This window comes from Corythoichthys intestinalis, chromosome 5 (genome assembly GCF_030265065.1).
Source record: "Corythoichthys intestinalis isolate RoL2023-P3 chromosome 5, ASM3026506v1, whole genome shotgun sequence".
NCBI classification, from domain to species: Eukaryota; Metazoa; Chordata; class Actinopteri; order Syngnathiformes; family Syngnathidae; genus Corythoichthys; species Corythoichthys intestinalis.
Window position 1 is genome coordinate 4,107,045 of NC_080399.1, and position 19,083 is coordinate 4,126,127.

Sequence of the window (19,083 nt, forward strand, 5' to 3'; positions counted from 1 at the left end):
GCGAGAGTGTATGCTGTCCGGTTTTGTTAGCAGATATTCAAGGTAAGTATATTGCGTTTTCAAACTTAGCCCAATATAATTGTGTAGATTGTTAGCATCCAGAGCTGTCGTGTGCTTTACATACAGTACAGGCCAAAGAGCACACCTTGTGTAATCCAGGTCTTGTACATTGTAACGCGTGGTAGCTAGGATACGTGTATAAAAGTACCAAAAAGGGGAGAAGCTTCCACCTAAGGTCGTCTGGAACCGGTCTTCTGCATTTTCCAAGAACAAGAACCAAGCAGGGTGAGGCAGCATTTAGTTATTATGCTCCTCACCTCTGGAACAAGTTACCTGAACGTCTGAAGTATGCTCAAACTGTTAGCTCTTTTATATCGGGGCTAAAAACGCTTTTGTTTAGCACTGCATATCCATAACTCTATATATTTCAATCTACTTGCTTTCTATTCCTCTTGTGCTTATCTCAATTGCTGATTTCAATTATTATTATTAGTAGTAGTAGTTTTTGTTTTATTTTCATTTATTTATCTGTATTCTATTTGTTATTAAACGCGATTTTTATGTATAATTTTATTTCCGATTTTGATTGTCTTGGTTTTTACGTTGTATTGATTTAAATGTGATTTTTACGATCTTCATGTGATGTAAAGCACTTTGAATTGCCTTGTGTTGAATTGTTCCATATAAATAAATTTGCCTTGCCTTGCCTTATACACATTTATTCACAAAAAATATTTCCACCTTGACCACTCTTCACTCGGGAGCTCAGCAGTACGCAAACACGCCTTCACTGACGAACTCCAACATTGTTGTAAGTTCCACGTCAGAGTCACTTGTCGCCACTGTAGCGTGCAATAGTGCTTGAATTATTTAGTATGATTTCGGGAAAACTCCCACGAAGAATAGTCAACAAAAAAGATAGCAATAGTAATCCAAATACGCGTTTTTCTACTTACTCAAAGATCCAGGAATTAGACCGATCCCATGGCAATGTTGCAGCCGCGATCAGGCCGTCGATTCCACAAAATAGACTGATCCGAAAAGCTGCTGTGGGACCGACGGATAAAAAAAAAAGGACAGATCTGAAACCAATATTGCAGACGTGGTGGGACCGTCGGATCCAGAAAATAGACGGATCCCTTACTTGACTGAGGATCCAGGAAAAATGTTCGGGCGCCAGTTGTAACGCGTGGTGGGTAGGATACGTGCATACAGGGACCAAAAAGGGGGAGAGGCTTCCACTTATGCACATTTATTCCCTAAAAATAATAATTCCACCTTGACCACTCACTTCACTCCCCTTGTTTCCATTTAACTGGAAATTGCATCCAAAAGCAGCACATCGTGGCATTTTACTTCACAAGTTTAGGCAGCGATAAGCAATTGTTAAACACGCTACACATTTGGAAAGATCCCAATGACGTCATCACTGCGAGCCCGCAAACCATGGCGCCAACTAACGGTCAAAATATGGACTAAATATGATAAAATATTGCCATTGATTTAACATTTTTTGTGTTCCTAACAACATATTTTAGTACAAGAGAACAATTGTGGTTTATTAGAGCCTACATGTATTTAAGTTAGAGGATCACTTTAAGTATTTATGTAGTAATTAGTTTTTTTTCAAATGACCAATCATAGTCACTTGGTCTATAACAGGTTAATATTTATTTTATTGTTATTTTCTTATTTTATTTACTTCTTCCAAAAGTAAGCAACAAGGCATTAAGAGAAATCACCGTCGCCACGGCAACCCGCTATGGTGTCTCGCCTGCTGAGTGTGATGTAATCAGGTACCTAGAAAGCAGACGTTGATGAACCAAGGGATCAAAAGTGAAAGCAAATCCTCCTTCCTCCTGTTTCCGTCTCTTTTCAAACAGGATGTGCTGTCTCAAGCCCCGTGAGTGAGCCAACGCAACAGCAGGAAAGATTCCCTGTATTTTTAATTTTTTTATTTTAAACGTCTGCTCATTTGCAGCGCGCTTTGACTTACAAAAGCCATTGCAATCAAATCACAAGCCACGTTGAATCATCTACTAGGTCACACAATTCAACTCAATTTGATCTGTTGTATGAATAAAACAGTGGGAATTTGTAATCTGTCAAAAACTTCACCATTCTGGCAAGTCACAGCTTAACCCTTTGTGGGCACTCAGTGAACATCGCTGCCAAACCTCCCTGTCAAAATGGTTTGGATGTCTAGTAGCGTCAGGGGCAGCCAATAAGGTAAAAATGACATACACAATCTGCCCAGTCATACCCTAGTCCAGGGTTCATGAATTCAAAATCCTCTGGGTCCGAAATTAAAAATTATAACAATCTCAGGTCCGAAAATATTTTTAATGCTTCTTTTTTTCCAAAAAATACAAACGTATTTTTACGTGGGCATGCTGATAATTACAACATTCAAAAATGTAAATAAAATATAAAGGGTGCATAAAACTAAAAAAGTACTTTAATTGAATCATTAAATACAGTTGTGGTCAAAAGTTTACATACACTTGTGAAGAACATAATGTCATGGCTCTCTTGAGTTTCCAGTTACTTCTACAACTCTTATTTTTCTTCGATAGAGTGATTGGAACAGATACTTCTTTGTCACAAAAAATATTCATGAAGTTTGGTTCTTTTATGACTTTATTATGGGTTAACAGAAAAAGTGATCAAATCTGCTGGGTCAAAAATATACATACAGCAACACGAATTAGCAATTTCTTGTGCGTGATTATTGACTTGAACAATCATTGACTTGAACAAGTCAGGAAAGTCACTTGGAGCCATTTCAAAGCAGCTGCAGGTCCCATGAGCAACAGTGCAAACAATTGTTTGTAAGTATAAAGTGCATGGCACTGTTTTGTCACTGCCACGATCAGGAAGAAAACGCAAGCTATCAACTGCTGCTGAGAGAAAATTGGTCAGGAGGGTGAAGATTCAACCGAGGATCACCAAAAAGCAGATCTGCCAAGAATTAGAAGCTGCCGGAACACAGGTGTCAGTGTCCACAGTCAAGCGTGTTTTGCATCTCCATGGACTGAGAGGCTGCCGTGCAAGAATAAAGCCCTTGCTCCAAAAGCGGCACCTTAAGGCTGGACTGAAGTTTGCTGCTGATCACATGGACAAAGATAAGACCTACTGGAGGAAAGTTCTGTGGTCAGACGAAACAAAAATCGAGCTGTTTGGCCACAATGGCCGGCAATATGTTTGGAGGAGAAAAGGTGAGGCTGTGACGGCCGCTGGCCGTTTAATAGTTAATTTTCTGAGATTCTTCCAGTCAGCTGATCGTCGCCTCCACCAGCTGGCTGCTTCCCCTCCCACTGTGACGACAGCTGATAGACGCAGGACGGACCGACAACGTCACCGCCGCTGATTGGCCACGGAAAAAGGCGCCAAGCTTCTTAAACCTGCATCTGTCAACGCTCTAGGAGGTCGCATTTGACAGCATTCTGCCGCGGTCCTCCTCGCCAGCTCTTTGCTCGCCATTCACGCTCGTTTGCAGTTGATCGCTAGTCTGATACACTCCCGCTTTTTTGGTGAGGTCTTTTGTGTTTATTCGTTATTGGATTGTTTTTGTTCACCACTGTAAATAAGAGCACTGAAGCAAGTAAGGGTAAGTCGCCATTTCTGTTCAACCCGTTTTCTCCTGTTTTGTATAGAGTGGGAAGTTAGGTTAGAAGCTGTCTTTTCTTTGTTCCTTTTACATGATCAGGGTTTAGTTAGCGGGTGGGGTTTAAGTGTAGTTCCTTTTCTTTGTTGTTTTGGCCTAGGCTTACCCTGAAGTCACGCTTCGTCGGCATTCTGTAAATAAATTTGTGTCCACTCGTATATTTGTGTGGCTTGTTTTATGTTACGCCCTTCGCGAGCCGCCTTTGGCACGTAACAGAGACCTTTAACCCCAAGTACACCATGCCTACCGTCAAGCACGGTGGTGGTAGTATTATGCTGTGGGGCTGTTTTGCTGCCAATACAACTGGTGCTTTACAGAGAGTAAATGGGATAATGAAGAAGGAGGATTACCTTCAAATTCTTCAAGATAACCTAACGTCATCAGCCTGAAGATTGGGTCTTGGGCGCAGTTGGGTGTTCCAACAGGACAATGACCCCAAACACACATCAAAAGTGGTAATGGAATGGCTAAATCAGGCTAGAATTAAGGTTTTCGAATGGCCTTGACTTAAACCCCATTGAGAACTTGTGGACAATGCTGAAGAAACAAGTCCATGTCAGAAAGCCATCAAATTTAACTGAACTGCACCAATTCTGTCAAGAGGAGTGGTCAAAGATTCAACCAGAAGCTTGTGGATGTCTACCAAAAGCGCCTAATTGAAGTGAAAATGGCCAAGGGACATGTTACCAAATATTAACACTGCTGTATGTATATTTTTGACCCAGCAGATTTGATCACGTTTTTCTGTTCACCCATAATAAAGTCATAAAAGAACCAAACTTCATGAATATTTTTTGTGACAAAGAAGTATCTGTTCCAATCACTAGATCAGAGAAAAATCAGAGTTGTAGAAATAACTGGAAACTCAAGAGAGCCATGACATTATGTTCTTCACAAGTGTATGTAAACTTTTGACCACAACTGTAGCAACATAAGAGCATGTTCAAGACTTGTTTTTTTGAATTGTGGCTGCTGACAGGGGGATTTGCTTTATTTTTTTGACAGACCTCTTCTTTTTGCTTTCCATCAACAAAGTTACAGCTGACAATTGGTGCGTCACTGAAAGACTTTTTGTTTTGACCCAATATCCGTGCTATTCTGAGGGAGAATTCATTTGCGCATTGCTGTGCAGTGAATAAATGAACCATGAGCCTTGAGGTGCGATCATAATGAGCCCTTAATTCCGCTATTTTTTGAGAACGGATGGCAGAGTTCATAGGGAAACTTTGCAAAAAAAAAAAGCTGCGTGCTTTGTCTCATAGTGCCTTTTCAAATTGCTGCTTTTACAAGCGCTACCGTCTCTGAATGAGTCTCAGATGAGGCATAGCGGTTTTGTGCTACCGCCAGGTAAAATGAACAAAAATGTTTTCTGCATCAATCTTGCGTAGTTTTGAGCACTCCATTTGCCGTACCTTTTCGCATCTTCCTCCAACTTCATTCGGCTCAGTTTTTAGCTGTCACTACGCGGAGTCTGGAAAGCGAGTGTGAGCAGGAGTGAAAGTGGTTGGAATTTCTTGCCGGAACTCCCCGACATGAAGGTCGCCACGGAGCCAGAAATGTCTTTCTTTTTTGGGGGGGGGGGGGGTCAAAACTACTGAAATGCAAAGAAAACTGTTTTGGTCAGTTATTTCGATAACACATACATGAACTGATTTTCAATCAAAATTGTATTTTTTCAATGATTTCCAAAATAAAAGTGAACAAAAAACAGATATAATTATAATTTTTATTTTCCCTCATTTCCTCACATACTAAATGCCAAATCTTAATTTCAACTACTTAAGAACATAGGATGTATATTAAAATTGAAGATAATGTAAACGTTTACTTTTTGTTTTTTTAATTATAAAGATATAAGTGACATACATTCAGAAAAATAAGTACAAATGACTTATATTATGCAGAGTGAAATGGAATAATTTTGATGATTGCGTAAACATTGACTTTTTTTTAAATCATGAGGAAATGAATAAGTAGCCTAACATAAATGGACAAATATAAGTCCAAAGTGCACATTGACAGCTAAGATGTCCCCAACAGAGCAAATAAAACTAAATATGATAAATAAGCCACTTTAACTCTTTCCTTGGTCTTAAAGATTTGATCCATTTTCTGTTGCATTGCCCTATTTTTTTGTTTTTTTTTTGCTGTTTCAGAAAACATGCACATTTGAACCAGTATGTCAGCCAATTGGATGGATAAATGAGTCCAGGCCTTTTGCTTTCCTGCGTGCATTCGCACATTGAGGTGACTCATCATTGTCAGACTCAGATAACTGCAGCAGCTGGGGAAACCTCCATGCCGTCCGTGGAATAAAATCAATAATAAATATCGGTGGAACCGTTTTACGCTACACAAGCACTTTATTATGCTTGTTGTCAACACTTGTGTATGGAAATCTGATGTTGGTAGATCATTTTCTTCTTGGAGATGAAATGCATGTGTGGCAGCTTTATATATATATATATATATATATATATATATATATATATATATATATATATATATATATATATATATATATATATATATATATATATATATATATATATATATATATATATATATATATATAAAGTTTTAGGCAGGACACCTGCCTAAAACTTTTGCACAGTACTGTATATTTTTATTATATTATGTATATACAGGATATACTGTATGCTGTATGTATATATTTTCCCCAAGTGGAAGCTTCCATGATCCTAATAAAATTAAATAATTTAAAAAAATAAAAAATAAAATATATATATATATATATATATATATATATATATATATATATATATATATATATATATATATATATATATATATATATGTATGTATATATATGTGTATATTAGGGGTGTCAAACGATTAAAAATTTTAATCAAGTTAATTACAGCTTAAAAATTAATTAATCGTAATTAATCTCAATTAATCGCAATTCAAACCATCTATAAAATATGCCATATTTTTCTGTAAATTAATGTTGGAATGGAAAGATAAGACACAAGATGGATATATACATTCAACATACGGTACATAAGTACATACGGTACTGTATTTGTTTATTATAACAATAAATCAACAAGATGGCATTACCATTATTAACATTCTGTTAAAGCGATCCATGGATAGGAAGACTTGTAGTTCTTAAAACATAAATGTTAGTACAAGTTATAGAAATTTTATATCAAAACCCCTCTTCGTGTTTTCATTTTAATAAAATTTGTAAAATTTTCAATCAAAAAATAAACTAGTAGCCCGCCATTGTTGATGTCAATAATTACTTACACAATGCTCATGGGTGCTGAAGCCTATAAAATTAGTCACACCCAAGTGCCAGCAGAGGGCGGCAAAACTCCGAAAAACACAACAAGTACACCTTTCACTGTGCTCTCATTTTAATCTGTTTGAGCGGGGCATTTGTGCGTTAATTGCGTCAAATATTTTAACGGGATTAATCAAAAAATTAATTACCGCTCGAAACGCGGTAATTTTGACAGCCTTAATGTATATATATATATATATATATATATATATTTTTTTTTTTTTTTTTTTTTTTTTTTTTTTACATAGCGTTTTGCCAGTTGCCATCATATTTTTGGAATCAAACCACCGTACACCGGAACTGCGTTCCTGACCGTTCCCGCCCACTTTCACCCCTGAGTGCTGTTCTAAAAATAACTTTCAAATGCTTCATTCCCATTGGCTGGCTCACACGCGTCACCGCTAAGGTTTTTGTTTGTTGCCCGCCTCCACTCTGCAAACCTGCAGGAAAAAAAAGGATTTTTGTTGTTGCAACGTGTATTAGTCCGGACAGCTTGAGATCCGGTCCAGACGGCTTGGGGGTCCGGAACCGGACCGAGGTCCACGGTTCCGTGACCTCTGCTCTAGTCTTTCCTTTCCTCCTTTCTGAGTGCCCAACACTGTAAAGCAGTGATTGATTTAAAAACAACACTACAGTACAGTGGTTTGTTTTCTGCAGCGGTTATTTAGTAAAAAATACAATTTCAAAAATTTGTGAATGTAGCTTTTATTTATTTATTTTAACAATGGGGTTACCTATCTGCCAATCCAACTCATGTTGGGTCTTTCGTACCAAGAACACGAAAGATTTTTACTCATCTATCAGCAAAAGAGAAACATGCATAACATAAACATGTCAGTATTCGTATTCTTTTTCCTTTTCAGTGTGTTACTGCTATTAAAGACCTCTTTACTGGATGTTTACTTCATTTTTTTGCAATAATCCTCATGATTTTTCACATTAACATCAGCTTAAGTCTCTAAGGATAAAACCCAAACATTCCTGCATTGAGTTAGACATGAAATAGAGCTAAGCTTTATACTTAATCCGTCTGACCAATAACCATGAGTTATGAATACATCATTTTAGCTTGCCTTTATATGCTCATAACTGTCGTTGAAAGCCTTTTACATGTATTTGAAGCCATGTGGAGACTTTCTTTTGTAGAGTTTGGTCTTTTGCGAACAGGGAGGTAACAAAGTTTTCAACCACAAAAGGAAATTCCTGCTTTAATATAAAGATGGCCCTTCTTCCTAAAGCTGTCGCCTGGGCGCCATATGGCCAATCACCAGCGTTTTAGGGACAGATGGCCAATGGCGGCGACGCTTAATCAAAAGAGGAGTTAAGCCCAAGACGACCAGCGGCAAGATTAGTCTGCTTGAAGAAGCTGTGAGTGTTGAAATTGTGTGACAGTGACTCTTTTGTTTGACCCTTAGAGCTGCAACATGTCCGGTTCAACTCAGGTCACTCAACAAAGTTCAGATTTTCAGCAAAGTTTTTTTTCACTGTCCGAGTCCTATGGTCACGCCAATTAACGACAACATTTTCTCACATTTAGCGCCGCCTCAGTGCTCAAAATGTGGTGTGAAAATTTTAGAGTAACTTTTTTTGCACATTCACGACATTATTTAGCAATTTAAATATTTATTTTTAAATAACAAGTACTAGACTTAAATGTTTAAATCTAGAACTAATTTAAATCTTTAAATCTTAAATGTAAATCTTACATAAATATCTTAAATCTAAATGTTAAATATGAATCCTTAATCTAAATGTTTAATCTAAAATGTTAAATCTAAATCCTAAATCTAAATGTCAAATATAAATCCTTAATCTAAATGTTACCTTTAAATCTTAAATATAAATCTTAAATATAAGTCTTGAATATAAATCTTAAATATAAATGTTAAATCTAAATCTTCCCGGGCTTCGGCCTTCCTGTGTGGAGATTGCATGTTCTCCCCGTGCCTGCGTGGGTTTCCTCCGGGAACTCCGTTTTCCTCCCACATCCCAAAAAAGTGCATGGTAGGTTGATTGAACACTCTAAATTGTCTGTAGGTATGAGTGTGTGCGTGAATGGTTGTATGTCTCCTTGTGCCCTGCGATTGGCTGGCAACCAGTTCAGGGTGTCCCCTGCCTAATGGCCGTAGTTGGCTGGGATAGGCTCCAGCACCTCCGCGACCCTCGTGAGGAAAAAGCGGCATGGAAAATGAATGAATGAATGAATATATATATATATCTTAAATGTAAATCTTGAAACGGGTGAAACTCAATATTTATGTAATATGTAAATTCATATGACTGGTGACCAGACGTAAAAAAAAAAAAAAATTAAAAAATCAAAGTTGGAGCAGCTCAGACTGTGTTTGCATATTAGCTAAATATTTAGTTTCACCAGTTTCAAGATTTAGATTTAGGATTTACATTTAAGATATATATTTAAGATTTACATTTTAAATTTAAGATTTATATTTAGGATTTATATTTAAGATTTAGGATTTAGATTTAAGATTTAGATTTACAATTTAAGATTCACGATTTAAGATTTAGATTTAAGACTTAAGACATAGATTTAGTTTAAAAATGTAAAGCAGCACATGCTGAAAATTAACGAAAACATTTTCTCACATTTAGCACAACCTCAGTGTTCAAAATGTGGTGTGAAAATTTTAGTCACTTTTTTTTGCACATTTACGACATTATTTAGCAATTTAAATATTTATTTTTAAATAACAAGTACTAGACTTAAATGTTTAAATCCAGAACTAATTGAAATCTTTAAGCTAAATCTTAAATGTAAATCTTACATAAATATCTTAAATCTAAATGTTAAATCTAAATCCTAAATCTAAATGTTAAATATAAATCTATCTTGAAACGGGTTAAACTAAATATTTATGTAATATGTAAATTCATATGACTGGTGACCAGAAGTTAAAAATAAAAAATCAAAGTTGGAGCAGCTCAGACTGTGTTTGCATATTAGCTAAATATTTAGTTTCACCACTTTCAAGATTTAGATTTAAGATTTACATTTAAGATATTAAGATTTACATTTTAAATATAAGATTTAAAATTAAGATTTATATTTAGGATTCATATTTAAGATTTAGGATTTAGATTTAAGACTTAAGGCTTAGATTTAGTTTAAAAATGCAAAATAAAAATAAAAAATCACACTGTGCTATGTTAAATGTGAGAAAATGTCGTCGTAACTTTCAGCATGTGCTGCTTTACAAATGGCGCCCCATAGGTAAGCGTCGTGTTTCTTCTTCAAAAATCTACTCAAGTAATAGTAAAAAGAATGGCTCTGTAAAATTACTCTTAAAGTACATTTTAGTCCCTCTTCAAAGATCCAAACTTGTATTCGACTTTGACTTTTGGTCCCAAAGCTTTCACTCAGTCAGCCCTTTAATTACGCCGCTAAAGCCCCTCCCGACAAGTGCTTAGGCTTTGATTGCGAAGAGCAGCTTTGCATATTGGACTAAATTAAAGAGTGGACAAGGAAAAACGGACTAATACATTCTGTCTTTCCTTTTCAACCATGCAGTAATAAATGAAATTATGTACAATTTTGAGTTCCTAAAGAACACTCTCCCACTTACCCACATCGATCATCTTTTACCCTTATTCCGGCACCAAAATTAATCAATAGATGGCATTTTGAAAATAATCTTACCAAGTAAGTCCTTATACAAATGACTATTTTTAACAAAATACGTAGAAATGTTGTTTTTTTTAAATGAAGTCAGAGTGCTGTAGGACTGCTCATCCTCCTCCAGGCTTGCTGCCATTTTCGCAGATCAGGCCGGACTAAGACGATTTGTTTTTTCACAAGAAAAAGCCTGTCAAATTTGTGGGTCAAACATGGACGAAGGAAGCAAAGGGTTATCTAAATCACTCTCTCCGTCGGTTGGATGTCAGAAAATTTTTGTGGATTTTTATCCAGTAAAAAAATGGTGTTAACGTCCAACGCTCCTGTCAGTCATTGACTTTAACTGTCTACTACTGCAGACATGTCCCAAGTCCGGCCCGGGGACCAAATGCGGCCCATGGTCAAATTTCATCCGGCCCCCAGCCTCTGTCATAAAATCAAAAACGTCTGGCTAGTTGTGAGATTGTTGAAATTATTTTTTTAAAATGAAAGCAAATGTGACACACAGAATGGCTGGCTAAAATATATTAATAATAATAATAATACCTCAAACTTATATAGCGCTTTTTTGGACACTCAAAGACGCTTTACATAACATAACACAAAGACAGAATTAAGAATTAAGAGGTGGGAAAAGCTAGTTTGAACAGGTGGGTTTTTAGGAGTGATTTGAAGTTTTGTAATGAGTCCGAGTTCCTGATGGGTTTTGGGAGTGAGTTCCAGAGTGAGGGAGCAGCAGCGGCGAAGGCTCGGTCCCCCAAGGTTCGGAGCTTAGTGCGAGTGATGGGTGTGAGGAGATTAGAGTCGGCAGAACGTAGGCGGCGGGAGGGACAGTGCTGTTGAAGAAGGTCAGTGAGGTAGGAAGGGGCCAGGTTATGGAGGGACTTGTAGGTGAGGAGGAGGAGTTTGTACTGAATCCGGTATGATTGCCCATTTCGCCGGAATAGTAAGTTCCCCTATGGACATGACAGCACCGCAGAGGAACGTACGGTCGATTTTCTTGTGTGAGAAATCAACAAAAAAGGTTTCAAAAACGTCTACAGGTGGTGAAATAAAGAAAAAGGCGACGCTTACCCAGAGGCGTAGCAAGGGTCCCCGGGGCCCCCAGGCAACAAGCAACATGGGGCCCTTCGAGCGTGTGCAAGTAAGGGGGATAGTTGGACTTGGAGCAATGGCATATTAATAATGGTATAATAACGCCTCGGTCTCATAGTGCGCTTTTTAGGACACTCAAAGTGCCCGGTTACTACTACATTAGGACATAAAACTACAGTAACATAGTACACTCACCACTGTCTTGCTTCCTTTTCTCCTCTTCTGCTTTTTTCTCTTTCTTTTGTCGCTTCCAGAAGGATAACTTCTCTTCATTTTGGATATACGCCAGTTAAAAAAATAAGCCAAATCGCTGCTCACTCTCACTCTGAGTCACATGTGGGGGGGGTTGTAGAGCGAGTGAAGGGGCCCCTTCAGGGAACTCAGACACAAGGCTTTCACTGGCACTGTCTCACTTGTCGCTGCGACAGTTCAGTAAAGCTGCGTGTGCTAAAACTGTTGGCCCTCTGTGGGCCCCTGCTGGCTGGGCGCCCTAGGCAATTGCCTGGTTTCCCTAATCGGACGCGACGCCTCTGCGCTTACCTTTTAAATGGAGTTGCAAATAATAGAAATATGAGCGTGGGGTGCGGATCCATGAACTGGCTCAAGAATACATCTCCACGGTCCTCCTCCGACCACCGTTCGCCAATCTTTATAAGTTAAGCTGACAATTATTATTGTGGTAACATTTATTTCACAACTCAAGCTCACCGCTCTGTCTCTGGCACGTCAGCCCAGCGGTGCGTTCAGGTACAGCAAAAAACGTCCGCACAATTTGTTACATTATTACAGAAACTATTGTTATTATTATATTATTCCGATTTTTATTTTTAATTTATTTGTTTTGCTATGTATAACTGCCATTTGTAATAATACCAGCAGTATTTTTACTCCCAGTCAAAATGGATTGGATGTCTACCGCCATCCCTGGCACTGAAAGATGATAGTTCATGGTCAGTCCTCCCAGTTTAAATGAATAGGACGTCTATTGCTATCAATGGGTTAAATGAGTTAAATACTTAAAAAAATAAATAAATAAAAATAGAATTTAAAAAACTTAACGGTGGCATTGGGGCCATAACTACATAAACTAGAGTGTATTTCTATGTCATTTTTTTTTAATTAACATTCGTTCGCCTGTGTGTTAAAGAGTCAATTTCCTTTAAGAGGTTCAAAGTTTCAGCACTTTCACTGCTGCAAATAAAGTTCCTGAATCTTTTTGTTTTTTTCTGGTGATACACAACAAGAGAAATGTCTGAGCAACAGAAAGACCGAGTGTTGCGTGTTTGTGAAATGCAGACTTTGCCGTTTTAATTACACAGAGCAGTTACTACAGTGATTGAAACACCAGATTAATTCCAACCGCTAACGGAATTAACTGTGTTAATATTGCAACAGTGTCAAACTTGCACCCCGGGCCCGTTTAAGTAAATTATGTGCGTCAACTTCATGGTTTATTGCTAAAATAGAATTTATATACAATTTCTGTTGTCCTGTAATGATTTTTTAAAACTTTTTTTTTTTAAACATTATCATTATTATTATCATTATTATCTTGACAAAAAAGGTATTTACTGATTTTTCATTAAATTCTAATGAAAGAGAGGATTATTTCTGTTACTTTTTTTAAATTAAAAAATGTAAATAAGTAATAGATAAAAATGGGGAAAATAAATGAATAAATACATTAAACGAGAATATTTTTTTCTTTTCTTGATAAAAAAAAAAAAAAACAATTAAAAATGTGTTTTAAAAAAGGGAATATTTACAAAAAGGGGTTATAAAAATGAGGGAAAAAATAAGAAGATAAAGGAGAGCATTTGAACATTAAAGTGGGCTAGATGTCTATTGCAGTCAATGGCAGTCAATTATTATTAATAAGATTTTTTAAATTAATTTATTTTTTAATAAAAACGTTAAAGCCGACTGAGCAGTAGGCATATTGTTGATCTTTTTCCGTAGTTTCAGTGTTGTCAGTAGTAATTTGACAACTTATATGCACAATTTAAAAACAGCTAATCTTATGGCAACTCTGGTTCCTCCATCTCCATTAATGGCAGCCAAGGAGTTAATGTATTTCTACACGAGGTACTCATTTAATAAAAACTGAATTGCAGTCGATTTCAGAATAGAAAATCCATAAATTAAGGGCAAATATGACGGAAGTGACACAAAATATGCCGCGACATCAACGGATGTGACGTATATTACGCTGCGACAAGTATCAATGCAGTAAAGCGCACTAGCTCCTATTGTAAATCAACAAACGAAGCCCTAAGCACAAAAGAACAAATGCTGTCGTATAAACAACAACTGTGGACAACAATATGTCGGATGGACGCCGCGTTTTGCCGTCTTGGATGTCCAAAAAGGATAGAGCGAAAGAAAAGCAGACTCTGAAGACGACCAGGAAGGATAACAAAGCCGCCAGGTAGTTCAATTCCGCGAATTTTACTTTATCATTCATCAAAGTTCTAATATTGATTGTAAATATCGATTCCCTAGGACTGTTTTCTACTGCATGAACGAAAAAGAACTAGTAGAAGCGGCTGAAGCATATCTTGCTCACCAGTCCGGCCAGCAGGTGACGCTATTTCCTTTATTGTGCTAAAAAAAAACTACAGAGATATTGACGAACTGCCGATGTGATACTGTACCAATACAACTTTATTTTATTTTATTTTTTAAATATATTTTAGGGCTTTCAAACGATTAAAAATTTTAATCGAGTTAATTACAGTCGTGATTAATCCCAATTCAAACCATCTATCAAATATGCCATATTTTTCTGTAAATTATTGTTGGAATGGAAAGATAAGACACAAGACGGATATATACATTCAACATACGGCACTTAAGTACTGTATTTCTTTATTATAACAATAAATCAACAAGATGGCATTAACATTATTAACAGCATCATCAACAGCCACATCTCTTAAAGCGATCCATGGATGGAAAGACTTGTAGTTCTTTAAAGATAAATGTTAGTACAAGTTATAGAAATTTTATATTAAAACCCCTCTTAATATTTTCGTTTTAATAAAATTTGTAAAATTTTCAATCAAAAAATAAACTAGTAGCTCACCATTGTTGATGTCAATAATTACACCATGCACAGTCATGGTACTAACTAGGGTTGTTCCGGTCATATTTTTTTGCTCCCGATCCGATCCCGATCGTTTTAGTTTGAGTATCTGCCGATCCCGATATTTCCCGATCCGATTGCTTTTTTTTTTTTTTTTTTGCTCCAATCATTCCCGATTTCCCCGATCATATACATTTTGGGAATGCATCAAGAAAAAAATGAATAAAACTCGGACGAATATATACATTCAACATACAGTACATAAGTACTCTATTTGTTTATTATGACAATAAATCCTCAAGATGGCATTTACATTATTAACATTCTTTCTGTGAGAGGGATCCACGGATAGAAATACTTGTGACTTTGTATATTGTGACTAAATATTGCCATCTAGTGTATTTGTTGAGCTTTCAGTAAATGATACTGAAGGCCATGCCCAAATGCATGATGGGAAGTGGAACTATGACTGTGCGTAGTGCTACCAATTCATATATCTTCTCTGTGTTGGGAAATAACATAAGCAGTGGCGCCACCAGGGGGTGGCCATGGCCACCCCTATAAATTGGTTGGCCACCCCACTGGCCACCCCGCTTGCCAGTATATCGTTAGATTGTTGTAGCATCAGTTATGCATTTCATCCCAAATGAATGCATTTATTTTGTTTCGTTAAATGTAGGGCCAAATTTATCGCGTTGACGGGCGGTAATTAATTTTTTAATCACGTGAAAATATTTATCGCAATTAACTCATTCGCGGTACGACTCACTCACGCATTGCCGCAAACAGCCTACAATGGCGCAGTTTTACTTATATATAGAGATAAGAGGCAGTGTCAAGTGAGTGGAGTAGATACAAGCATTCATTGGGGCCGTGCTTTTAATTGCCAAAAGCTTTGTCATCTCTCCCATAGTAACTATAAATACTGTGGGAAGCGACGTGGGGACGAATGACAGGAGTTGATCTTTTTCTTAACACCCTGTAGTGTACCCAACGCAGAGAAGATATAGCATTTGCAGCCAATTCACACAGTCATGGTTGCACCACTTCCCATCGTGCATTTGGGCAGAACAGTTAAGTCGCTACAGTATCATTTACTGAAAGCTCAACAAATAGACTAGATAGCAATATTTAGTCACAATATAGAAAACAAACTCACATTTATCCTTAAATAATCACAAGTCTTTCTATCCGTGGATCACTTTCACAGAAAGAATGTTAATAATGTTAATGCCATCTTGTGGATTTATTGTTATAATAAACAAATACAGTACTTATGTACAGTATGTTGAATGTATATATCCGTCTTATCTTTCCATTCCAACAATAATTTACAGAAAAATATGGCATATTTTAGAGATGGTTTGAATTGCGATTAATTACGATTAATTAATTTTTAAGCTGTGATTAACTCGATTAAAATTTTAATCGTTTGACAGCCCTAGTTAAATGTACACCTTATGCTAATATATACATAACACAATAAAACAGAATTATTGTGGAACTCAAAATGTTGACTTGACAGTTATGGACTATGCACATTAAATCATTAGTAACATCAAATATTACACAATACACCAAAGTATATCAGTAGCCGTGTCCTTAAGTCTTTCTGATAGTTTTCCCCTGACCTTTTTACTGCAATAATATAATGAAAACCTGAAATTATGGCTTTTAGTTTTGGCCACCCCAAGATTTTAAGTGGCCCCATTGGGCCACCCCTATGAAAAATTTCTGGAGGCGCCACTGAACATAAGGTGTTAAGAAAAAGATCAATTGCTGCCTTGTTTCCCCACATTGCTTCCCATGATATTTCCAATTGTAGGGAGAGGGATTGTAAGGCTTTAGCCAATTAAATTAAGGCTCCAAAGGCTGCCAAAATTCACTCCACTCATCTTACGCTGCCTTTTAGCTCTCTTTATAGGCAAAACGGCGCCATTACAGATGGAGCGCAACAATGCGTGAGTGAGTCATCCAGCGCATGCATTAATTGCGTTAAATATTTTAATGTGATACATTTTTTTAAAATTAATTACTGCCGTTATTGGGATAAATTTGATAACCCTACCTTAAGCCTAAACTAAAGACTCTGGATAAGTGTAACATATTATGTCTGTAACGTTAAATACAATTAGAAAACGATTTAATTAAAAAATATATATATTAAAAACAGGCATGGCCGATATTTTTTTGCCGATTCCGATACTTTGAAAATGACGTGATCGGACCCGATCCCGATCGATCGGGACATCTCTAGTACTAACCCATAAAATCAGTTGGACCCAAGTGCCAGCAGAGGGAGCCAAACACCAAAAAACAATTAACAAGCGGACATTACACTTTACTGTCATTTTAGTCTGTTTGAGCGGGGCATGTGCGTTAATTGCGTCAAATATTTTAACGTGATTAATTTAAAAAATTATGATTGAAATTTTGACAGCCCTAATATATTTATGTAGAAGTTGTTGCTATAATGACTTGGTCAGACACTGTTTAACTTATTGCCTGCTTTTGACAGTGCTAGTCGTCCAATCCATTTGAAGTGGGAGGGTTGGTAGCCTCTTAGTTCAAATCGATTTGGCGTTTACTAGTGATAAACTAATTGGTGGGAGGCTGCCATTGACGTGATTATTATATTATTTCTTGGCATTTGCCGATACCCACATTTCACTCCCATATCGGTACTGATACTAGTATTGCAACACTACATCATAGACAAATTATACATGTCGTCATAATGATTAGTTTTTGTCTCTGGAAATGAAGAAAAATAATGACAAGTCCATCTTTTTTGACTGATCTGCCTCTCCACAACAGGTTCTATCCAAAATGGAGGATGCTGTTGAAAACGGTGTCTCCTCACGAAAGTGCACACAGGATCTTGTGACATTTGAGAAGGTGTGTGAGGAAGCAAATGTCTCCAAAACTGATTTGAATGTTGCCGAGATGGCAACTGCACCGTACGCCGTGAGCGCCCAGGAGGAGACGACGCCAGATCGGCAAACGGAGAAAGCGGAGGAGCAGATCTTGACGGAAAAGCAAGGTGGTGATGACGACATGCGCCTTGTACGAGAAATCTTTTTCACCTGAAAATACTCTCGCTGACATAGCATCAGTGTTGAACCCGTTTCTCTCTGGGATCTTTTCAAATGGACGACAGCTGGAGTTGTTCTTCCGCTCCGATGACTTCTATTTGTTTAGAGGGAAAGACAACCTCTATCATGGTTATCATGTCCATCTCAGCGAATGAATCTTGTTTGATAAATTTTTTAAAAATCCTCTGGCGTGCGTGCGTGCAAATTATTCGTTCGTGGTGATGTGCATGGATGCTTTTGTAGTGTAAACTTTTATCTGGGACTGCCAATCGAATGCAGTACCATTGCATTCTACGCATGACACAATTTGTTCTTTTTGAAATTCTCTTCCTCAGGACGTAACCTAGGTGTTTTCAGTCACAGCTATCGATTATTTTAGTAGTCGATTAATCTATCAACCAGTTAGTTCGAATAATCGAGTCATCGGATTAGGAACCTTTAATGTGTTGCAGAATACATTTTAGGAGATGTAAAGCAAAGGCTTGCTCAGATTGCACTTTCAAAAGAGAAGTAAATGTGAATACAAAATAAAATTCCCAAGTGTTTATCATCAAACTGTGCAGAGTTGCACTTTCATTAAAAAAAAAAAAAAAAAAACCTGAGCTTAGCATCAAACCATATTAAAAAAATTAATTATCTAAGGAAAACGAACAATTGGCTAACTGCCAAAGCAAAAGTCCGCTACCGTAAATGCTATGAAATGCTAACTTTTTTTTCTTTTTCAATGCTCATAACAAATCGCTCAAACACGCATTCCCACAAAAAATGGCTAAATATACCAATAAACTAAATTGCAAATGCATAAAAAAATAGCTCAAACAAAAACCTATCTTATGTTAGTCTTAACAGGAAGCAGATGGATTCAGCCATGTTAAATGAGTGATGTCGTATTCACTGTTGCCACTAGAAGGCAGTGTATCCACCCAAATCAATAAAACTAAATGCAAACACTTTTAAAACAAACCATTACAATACCACTAATCAAACGAAAATTCACAACAGCAAAGTTTGATTCAAAGTCTTTTTTTAAAAATTGAATCACTCAAGTTAATCGATTAATCGTTGCAGCACTAGGTCACAACATTTGATCCAGCAGGGTGTGTTTAAAGGTTTAGCGGCAGGTCGTCAGCTCGCCTTCCACATAAAAAACTTTATCAATATTGATAATAAAATCACGAGTTTGTACTTTCAAAA

The 19,083-nt window shown here is 36.9% G+C and overlaps 1 protein-coding gene across 1 annotated transcript in view; it reads right to left on the bottom strand.

Annotated features, from left to right (window-relative positions):
- Positions 1-19,083, bottom strand: part of neto2b (neuropilin (NRP) and tolloid (TLL)-like 2b) — a 193,725-nt gene that overhangs the window by 26,874 nt on the left and 147,768 nt on the right. The window lies entirely within an intron of this gene.